Source organism: Nicotiana attenuata, chromosome 1 (genome assembly GCF_001879085.1).
Source record: "Nicotiana attenuata strain UT chromosome 1, NIATTr2, whole genome shotgun sequence".
NCBI classification, from domain to species: Eukaryota; Viridiplantae; Streptophyta; class Magnoliopsida; order Solanales; family Solanaceae; genus Nicotiana; species Nicotiana attenuata.
Window position 1 is genome coordinate 20,679,442 of NC_031989.1, and position 10,836 is coordinate 20,690,277.

Below are 10,836 nucleotides of genomic sequence, written 5' to 3' on the forward strand. Positions count from 1 at the left end.
TTGTAGCATCGATTGTACAATTTCGTGAAAAGGGCAGAATGTATGTTTTTTCTTTGTAAATGTCACGAACCGCCAGGGTGCTTTGACCCATATTCATCAAAAAGTTACTATAAATGACTATGCATGCTAGGAATGTTTTCTCTGAATGTGTTGAATTGTTTTGTTTCTTGAGCCGAGGATCTATCGGAAATTACTTCTCTACCTTTATAAGGCTGGAGTAAAATCAGTGTACACATTACCTTTTTCAGGACCCACATTGTGGGAATATACTGCATATGTTGTTGATGTTTGTTTGTCTTTTGACTCTTTTTTTTTTTGTATATAAAGGCCTGAATAAAATTAGGCTTTAATTCAAGCAAGGCGGGATAGTAATGCCAAGTTTCAATAGTTATCTTACCTTCAAATCTGGGTTAAGCTTTACATATTTGTGTACAATTAGGCTCTGCCAAGTAACTTCCTCTGATCTAATTTTGAACTTAATTCAAACTAAATTCAAAATCACACCTTTGGCTCTGAAGTTAGTTTTTGCACACCAAACTTTATACCCACATATTTGAAGTTTGAATCTTTAGACCCACAATTTTCAACTTCAGTTGTATTATGCGAGTCTAATTTATTTTATTCCGAGGCGTCTAGAATTGTTTTTCTAAAATTTATTAAAACAGGGATCCTAAAAACAACTATTTGTGCAATCCCATAGATTCTTTACTTGCCCAAAAGGCCTGAAAATTAAATCCCCTAATAATTTGAAAGGTGGATCAACAATTATTAAAAGTTTGTGCAAATTTTCACAATGAGAACGACACATTAGTTGGCTGAAAATATAAGAAAAGATATGGCCAAGAAATAACAAGTATCTTTAAACGCAAAATGAACGAAACAAGTCTACGACTCTCCATTGAAGGAACAATTGTAAGGTGATTTTTTCATATTTACTTAAATTTTTGTGATAGAGTTTACCCGATATTCATATTTCTGGGAGGTCACAGTCTCACGACCCGAATTTCCCACCGCCAGGACCGTGATGGTGCCTAACATCGCACTCGCTAGGAAAGCTAACATTGGAGGTATAATCACCTTTTTCCTTTACTTATTATGTCACGACCCTAAAACATATCCGGTCGTGCTGGTGCCTACCGTGAAACTAGGCCAGCCGACAGAAACCTCAAACCAACCAGAAATTCATAATAGGTCAACAAAGTCAGTAATTAGCTAAAAATTCCATAATATAAGACAAAATAGACAATGCAGAAATATAACACAGCCCGACATCGGGGTGTCACCAGTCATGAGCAACTACAAACTCTTCTAAGAACAAGAAAGGCTAACATAGTCTGAAAATAAGATACTAAGAAAATCTAAGTAAGGTAAGAAGGAGAAGTGCTGGGCTATGAACGCCAAACAGCTACCTAGCAAACTCTGGAGACCTGCTGGAGGATTGATTAGCACTCACTATCGCGTCTTGAGACTCCTGGATCTGCACACAAGGTGTAGGGTGTATTGTGAGTACACCAACTCAGTATGTAATAAAAGTAAAGGTATCTGAGAAGTAAGAAAACGAGTAAGCCACGTCATGACGCTACAAAAAATTAGTATAAGGCCAAAACAATTCAGTAATAAAACTCGTAAAAACAACACAGTTGAGTAAAACCTTTTAAAACATCTTTCAATAATTTCAAATGAGTGATGAAAATAGTGAGTAAAAAGGATAGAAACGTAAATAGCCCCTTGGGCAAAACAAGTACCATAAACCGCCCATCGGGCATAATATCAACAGAACCAGCCTCTCGGGCTACCTCACAATCACTCGTATCAGCCTCTCGGGCAACAACATGAAACAACATGGGGCAATATCACATCACACACACCGGGTACTCGCGCTCACTATGGGTGTACCGACTCCGGAGGGGCTCATACAGCCCAAGCGCTATAACAAGTCATCTCGTGGCATAAATCAGTCAGGCCCCCGGCCTTATAATAACAAGCCACCTCGTGGAATAATAAATCAGGGCCTCGGCCTCTCATGTATCGCAAATCAGTACCACATGTTACGGCGCGCAGCCCGATCCCATGATATCCACACAACACAGGCCCTTGGCCTTATTCAGTCAGATCTCACTCAAGCCCCTCGGGCTAACAATAAAATAGGTACTCAGCTAAAAATAACATTTATAAAATGAAAAGGAGTAAATAAAATCCAATTTATGAAATCAGTGAAAGTGTAGCATGACTAAGTGTAAATATTACCAAAAGCAGTGAGGAAACAGTAGTGGAAAGCCCCTAAGGGTCCAAACAAGTCGGCACAAGGCTTAAACACGGAATTTAGCCCCAAACATAGTAATATTTTTCCAAAACACAAAATATTGAACAATATTCAATCAAATACGCAACTTAACAGTCGTACGGGACGGACCAAGTCACAATCCCCAACGGTGCACGACCCCACGCTCGTCATCTAGCGTGTGTGTCACCTCAAAATAGAACAATGATGTGAAATCCGGGGTTTCATACCCTCAGGACAACATTTAAAATCATTACTTACATCAATCCGGTCCAAACTCTAGACCCTGATGCCCTTGCCTCTCAAATCGGCCTCCGAATGCTTCGAGTCTAACCAAAACCAGATTCATACAATTAATACGTGCTAGAGGAACAAAGCCCATGTGAAAATAATCAAATTAAACTCAAAATCCCTAAATAGATCAAACCCGGCCCCCCTCCCCTGGCCCATGTCTCGGATTTTGACAAAAATAACAAAAGTAGAATCCTCGGACTCTCACGAGTCTATACATGCCAAGATCATCAAAATCGGACCTCAAATGGCCCCTCAAATCCTCAATGTAACTCTCCAATTTCAAGCCGTAATTTCCCAACTCTTTCTCTAGTTTTTCCCACTAATTTTCATGATTAAACAATAAAATAATAACCATAAACACAATATATAAAGGCCAAATAGCTTACCTCTCTATCAACACTTGATTCCCTCGTGAAATCACCGCTTAGAGCTCCAAAGTCGCACAAAAAATGATGAACAAATGACTGAAAATCGCGAAGGGGCCTTTTTATACTTTCTCCCCGGCACTTTCGCACCTGCTATCCCATAAGCGCACTTGCGCTTGCGCTTCTGCGGAACAAGATCCGCTTCTGGGGATTTCACTTATCTCGCGAGGCCTCGGATTTGCGGTCGCCTCACCGCTCCTGCGGCATCGCAGATGCGGTTACCAAGCAGCACCTGCGGTCCTCCACGCACCTGCGTCTCGCTTCCGCTCTAGCAGAGCTCGCACCTGTGGTCCCCAATCAGCAGGTGCGAATATGACAGAAGGAGCAACATCAGCTACAATTTCTCAAGTTCAACCTTTTCGAAAACTATCCAAAATCATCCCCAGGCCCCCGGGACCTCAATCAAAAATACAAAAAAGTCACATATCACCATTCAAACTAATACCAATCTTTAGAACACTCAAAACAACGCCGAAACACCAAATCACCCTCGGATTCAAGCCTAAGGATTCCAAAACTTCCAAATTTCGCAAACGATTAAAAACTCTGTCAAACCTCATCCGAATGACCTGAAATTTTGCACACACGTCACAAATGACAGAACGAACCTACTCCAATTTTGGGAATTCCATTCCGAGCACGATATCAAAAAATATCCACTACCAACCGCAAAACGCCAAAATTCCAATTTTGGCAATTCAAGCCTAAATCTACCACAGACCTCCAAGATACATTCTGAACACGCTCCTAAGTCCAAAATCACCCGACGGAGCTAACCAAATCATAAAAATCCAAATACGAGATCAAATACTAAATAGTCAAGACTGAGTCAAACCTTTCAAATTTAAATCTTCTAGTTGAGAATCATCCTTCCATATCTATTCCAGTTAACATGAAAACCAAAACCGACGATTTACAAAAGTCGTAATGCATCATACGGGGCTAGTCATGCCCGAGAACTGGTAAGCAAAGTGCAAATGCTCAAAATGACCGGTCGGGTCGTTACATCCTCTCCCACTTAAACATAAGTTTGTCCTCGAACGTGCCCATAGTTTTTTCAAGAGCCATCAAATCACCATGTATCCTCACTATGCACATAACCGGGGGTGATCCCATGTCACCCTATCCCATATAGGTCCGATAACACAACATAATTGAAATTTCACGATCCAGTCATGCCCATGAACTTTAGAACCACATTTTCACTTCCGAATTATCCACAAGATCAAAACCTCGAATCTATACACTGAATAAGTTTTAACATGTTGTATCGATCCATATCCACAATTCAAGATGAAATCACATGATATATCACACAACTCAAACTCTCACAGGGATAACTTCTAATCACAACAGCTACTCACAGCAACATAATACTGGTAATAAACCTCTTATTAAACAAAACCTCATTCCAACACTTCCGTATATTGCCAACGATGAAAGAAACACGGTAGAAGTCATAACCATACCTCCGATTAACCGTTCATGAAACTCCCTCTCATTTGGCAAGGACCCTAGTAAATTTCTAAGCCGAATCCCGATGTTATCCTTCCAACATGCTGAAATCGAATCCGATAGTATTCATTCTAGATCTCCATGACCATATCTCATCCGACACGACTACCCAAGTGACATGACACATTGATACAATCTAGATCCACAACCCGTGCGACCCGCTCACCAATAAGAACCAGCACAAATGTACTCCAATCATGGAAAAATGACTCAACTGAGAGAGCTGTACCAGTAGCTCACTAGTACCACTACCACTCAATGCCGAGAACCTATCACACATCGTAGAACCATAACAGACGATTCTAGACCGAAGGTTCATACCTCCACATAACTTCGAGGCAGTGTGCGACCCTATCCAAGCAGTGTTCCACATGAATCATATCAAGTCACTATGCTCAAAATTAGCAACCACACGCAATTTGATATCTAGTACCAAGAGCAAATCATCATAACCATGGCGAAACAATGACATAACACCGCACAAACCCGAAAGGACACAACCGATACGCCATCCGATGAGCAATACCCAATATTCCTCCCGCTCGAATCCCACAATTAGACCTTAGTAGAACCACACCATGCGTGCCTATAACCAACAAATCATAATGCCTCGTAATACAGAAAGGTAACTCATAGATCACTTTAGAACACTAATAAGCTCAATGACAATCGAATCAACACATCCCTCAACGATGACAACTCGGAGTCAACAAAGCCGACTCGATGCAGAACACACATCCATATTGGCCTAACGATGAACCCCTTATAGGAATTCTTGAAGCAGCTCCTTGAACTCCTTTAACTCTGCCGGTGCCATACGATATGGTGCCCGACACCAAATCAATACCGAATTTGACAACTCTATACGGCGGTATGCCCGGCCGCAGGAACCACATCCGTAAATTCCCTCACGAAGGCTAAATAAGAAGATAACACTTCCCAACCATCCGCTGGGTCTTCAAAAATGAAATCACCCTACTGGGAACATAATCCTCTGAACCTCGCCACTCAATCCGTGGCATCCCTGGCATAGCCAATGTCACTGACTTAGCACGACAGTCCAGAATAACACGACACGGAGACAACCGGTCCATACCCAATATCACCTCAAAATCCAACATACTAAGATACAAAGGATCCACTCGGGTCTCCAAACCTCCAATAGTCACCACAAAAGACCAATATACGCGGTCCACAACCACGATATGACCTGTCTAAGGGAAATCCCGGTCTCAAAATCCATACAGCACACGAATCACCATATCCGATCCCAACTCCACCGTCCGAATATACTACACTCCTCTAATACCCAATCATCCAAGGAGGGGTACTCCTATAATTCTTCTGTACTACCAAACAAACTTGAATATCAGCAGTCGATCCGACAAGAGAGTGACACGATACCAATGAACTATCCCTAACTCAATCACATCCGCCTATCTGAAATACATACCCTCATCAAGCCACACTAATCAGTACTATCATTTCCTTAATCTTCTGAGACTGTCGTGCTGCCTATGAATTTATGACCTTCCTTTTAGAACTGAATTGTGACCTTACACATGCAAATCTCAACCCTACATAACATACCGCATATACCATACCATCCTAGGATAAACATGAGAACATTATATCCATTCCGAGCCACATGCAATTACCTACTCAACTGACCAAGAACTTTCCATTTGATCCGATCTAGAAGAAAATCACTATTTATCACATGCTCCTCAAAATATAAATCTTTAACCATGGTAGAAATTCTCCGAATCCTGTTAGCTCAAGACCTAACCGTCAAGACCGAATCCTTCTAACCCAACCAAGCTGCGCAGTTTATAAAAACCCAAGAGCATTGCAACGAAACACATGTAGAAACTCATTACCTCATAAGCACCTAAGAACTGATCATGTCGATTACCATGCAGATCCAACCTACTACCAAGCTGTCCTAATTCTCTGAGTTTCCTTCTTAATTACCCCAAAATTGATACATGTCCTTGCTAGTACACCACTATCGTTAACTAAAACGTACCCCGCAAACTTTAGTATAAGACCACACCGCCCTAAAGCTCATAAACCGTTGTATTCTTCTAAAGCACCCCCAAAAGTACCACAACCGAGATACTCGCTCTGAAGAGACCTTCTGTGAATCTAAAGCAATTACCTCTAACTTTCTGATACTGATATGTAGAATTCATAATGATACAGAAATGCCACAAGTCCTGACATCCTCCCATATAAATCTCAGTTTCTAGCCAACACACATCCTGAAGATTCCCAAGTACTACATGTAAATCTCAAATCCTCCAAAACCATTCTTGGGAGTCATCCACTCTGCTCAAATCCCAATTAGACTGACCAAATTGACCTAACTACTTGTGCCCCATTAGAACTCCGACACCCAAGGAAGTAACCCATTCTACTAAGCCGCCAAGCGATTTTTCCTACTCCATCATGTTACATTCCTTACAAACAACTTCCTTAAAAACAGCAACTAAATCATCCAATGTTTCTCATATACCCATAAAGCATAACACAACCCCTATTCCAAATCTCCTTTATTCGAATCATCCTCGATCTCAACCTCTGTAAGCCATAACTGATTCACCAGTATGCCTCAAACTTGAACCAACATAGCACATAACTATGCAATCAACTAATCAATTTGCAGACTCCCCCACTTGGCTCAAAGCCATAGATCAAACACACAATTGCTCACAATGCCTATACTCTATTACTGCTATAATACCATAGGGAGAATAAATCCAATCCTTCATAAGCTCGTGCAACACAAACCATCTAGTACTTCAAGTCCTCTGCAATCTCGTATTCACCTTCGCAACAGTCAAGACAACTCCCAAAACTCAAACTGCAACATGTATATTTCACTGGTAAAAGAGGTCTCCAACAAACAACATAAGGATCACACACCCTTATGACACCCTGCAAGAAATAACCCACCTACTCTGCCTCAAACTAGCATCGCTTTATACCGTTCCACCGTCATAAGCATCATGCAATCACTTAATCTTCTTGAGTCTGAACTCATATCACGACATGAAATCTACTTCATTAACTAAACAACATGAAAGGATCCTTCAACACACCCACAACTCGGGCTATACGTCAAATCACGATGGAAATCAAGCACTAGATAGTTCTTCTACCCTTAAGCGGGCCCTACTCATCATATTTAAATCATATAAACCCACATCGCAGTCACATCATACTCATCACGTAGCTACCAGTCATCACTTCCACTAATAGGGACACTATCGAACATATAAATTCAAAAGCACGTGCTCACACAATCAGCACCTCAGTGCTCAAGCTAGAAGCAGAGCTCGGCCTCAAGTCCTCCAGACTGGCCTAACATCAACACATAGAAATCATATCTCGCCCATCGATCCGGGAATCACAAGCCGTCGATGCACAACTAATAATGAGCGCTCAAGTGCGCATATGAATGTGTGGAAGGAATTCAAGAGTTACATTTCAAGCTACATCAAGGACGTATGATGAGAATTCAAGAATGTGGGATTTTTTCTAATGGTTCTGCAGCCTCCCGAGGACAAGTACACACGTCTCCGTATCGATCCATGAGACTCTACTAAACCTGCTCATGACTCGTGAGACCTATGTAACCTAGGCTCTGATACCAACTTGTCACAACCCTAAAACGGACCCGGTCGTGATGGTGCATACCGTGAAACTAGGCCAACCGACACAAACCTCAAACTAACCAGAAATTCATAATAAGTCAGTTAAAGTCATTAATTAGCTAAAAATTCCATAATATAAGTCAAAATAGACAATGCGGAAATATAACACAACCTGACATCGGGGTGTCACCAGTCATGAGCAACTACAAACCCGTCTAAGAACAAGAGAGGCTCACATAGTTGTAAAATAAGATACTAAGACAATCTACGTAAGGTAATAAGGAGAAATGCCGGGCTGCGAATGCCAAGTAGCTACCTAGCAAAGTCCGGAGACCTGCTGGAAGACTGATCATCACTCATATCGGGTCCCGAGACTCCTGGATCTGCACACAAGGTGCAGGGAGTAATGTGAGTACACCAACTCAGTAAGTACTAAAAGTAAAGGTAGTTGAGCAGTAACAAAACACGTAAGCCACGTCAAGACGCCAAAACAAATCAGTATAAGTCCAAAACAATTCCGTAAACCAAGAAAACTCTTAAAAAAACCCAGTTTAGTAAAACCTTGTAAAACGTCTTTCAATAATTTCAAACGAGTGATGAAAAGAGTGAGTAAAAAGGATAGAAACGTAAACAGCCCCTTGGGTAAAACAAGTGCCATAAACCACCCCCCAGGCATAATATCAACAGAACCAGCCCCTCGGGCTACCTCACAATCAGACGTATCTGCCTATCAGGCAACAATATGAAACAACATCAGCCCCTCGGGCAATATCACATCACACACTCTAGATTCCTAAAATAGACCAAACCCAGCCCCCGTCCCCGGGCCCACGTCTTGGATTCCGATAAAAATCACAAAACTGGAATCCTCACACTCTCACGAGTCTATACATACCAAGATCATCAAAATCATACCTCAAGTGGCCCCTCAAATCAAAAATTTAACTCTCCAATTTCTAGCACTAATTTCACAAATTTTTCTCTAATTTTTCTCACTTATTTCCATGATTAAACAATGAAATAATCACCATAAACGCAAGATATATAGACCAAATAGCTTATCTCTCTATCAATACTTGATTCCCACTTGAAATCATAGCTTGGAGCTCCAAAATCGCACAAAAAATGATGAACAAATGACTGAAAATTGCGAAGGGGCCTTTTTATGCTTTCTGCCCAGCACTTTCGCACATGCGATCCCATAAGCGCACCTGCGCTTCTGCTTCTGCGGATTTCACTTACCTTGCCATGCCTCGCATCTGCGGTCGCCTTACCGCTAATGTGGCATCACATATGCGGTTACTAAGCTGCACCTGCGGTCCTCCACGCACCTGCGGTCCCCAATCCGCATGTGCGGATATGACAGAAGCTGCAATTTCTCATGTTCAACCTTTCCGAAAACTATCCAAAATCATCCCCCAGGCCCCTGGGACCTCAACGAAAAATACAAACAAGTCACATATCACCATTCAAACTAATACCAATCTTTGAAACACTCAAAACAACGCCGAAACACCAAATTACCCTCGTATTCAAGCCTAAGGATTCCAAAAATTCCAAATTCCGCAAACGATCAATAACTCTATCAAACCTCATCCGAATGACCTGAAATTGTGCACACACGTCACAAATGACACAGCAGACCTACTCCAATTTCTGAAATTCCATTCCGATCCCGATATCAAAATTTCCACTACCAACTGGAAAATGCCAAAATTCCAATTTTGCCAATTCAAGCCTAAATCTACCACGGACATCCAAAATACATTCCAAACACTCTCCTAAGTCCAAAATCACCCGACAGAGTTAACCAAATCATAAAAATTCAAATCCGAGATCATATACTAAAAAGTCAAGAGTGAGTCAAACCTTTCAAATTTAAAGCTTCAAGCTGAGAATCATCCTTCCATATCGATTTCGATTAACCTGAAAACCAAAATCGACGATTTACATAAGTCGTAATACATCATACGAGGCTAGTCATGCCCAAGAACTGGCGAGCAAAGTGCACATTTACGAAATGACCGGTCGGGTCGAAGCAACACTCGCTCTCGGACCATGAATGCCACATCACGAACCTTACGGTCGGCATAACTCTTTTGCCTGGACTGAGCTGTACGAAGTCTATCCTGAATGATCCTAACCTTATCAAGGGCATCCTGCACTAGATCTGTACCCAATAACCGAGCCTCCCTCGGATCGAACCACCCAACTGGAGATCGATACCATCTACCATATAATGCCTCATATGGAGCCATCTGGATGCTCGACTGATAGATGCTGTTGTAGGCAAACTCCGCTAAGGGAAAAATCTGATCCCAAGAACCTCCAAAGTCAATAACACAGGCGCAAAGCATATCCTCCAAAATATGAATAGTACGCTTGGACTGTCTGTCCGTTTTAGGATGAAATGTTGTGCTCAACTCAACCTGCGTACCCAACTCACGCTGTACTGCCCTCCAGAAATGCCAGGTAAACTGCGTACCTCGGTCAAAAATGATAGACACGGGCACACGATGAAGACGAACAATCTCAGGGATATAGATCACTGCCAACCGCTCCGATGAATAGGAGAATGCCACATGAATGAAATGTGCTGACTTAGTCAGCCTATCCACAATATCCCATACTGCATTGAACTTCCTCGGAGTCCGTGGGAGTC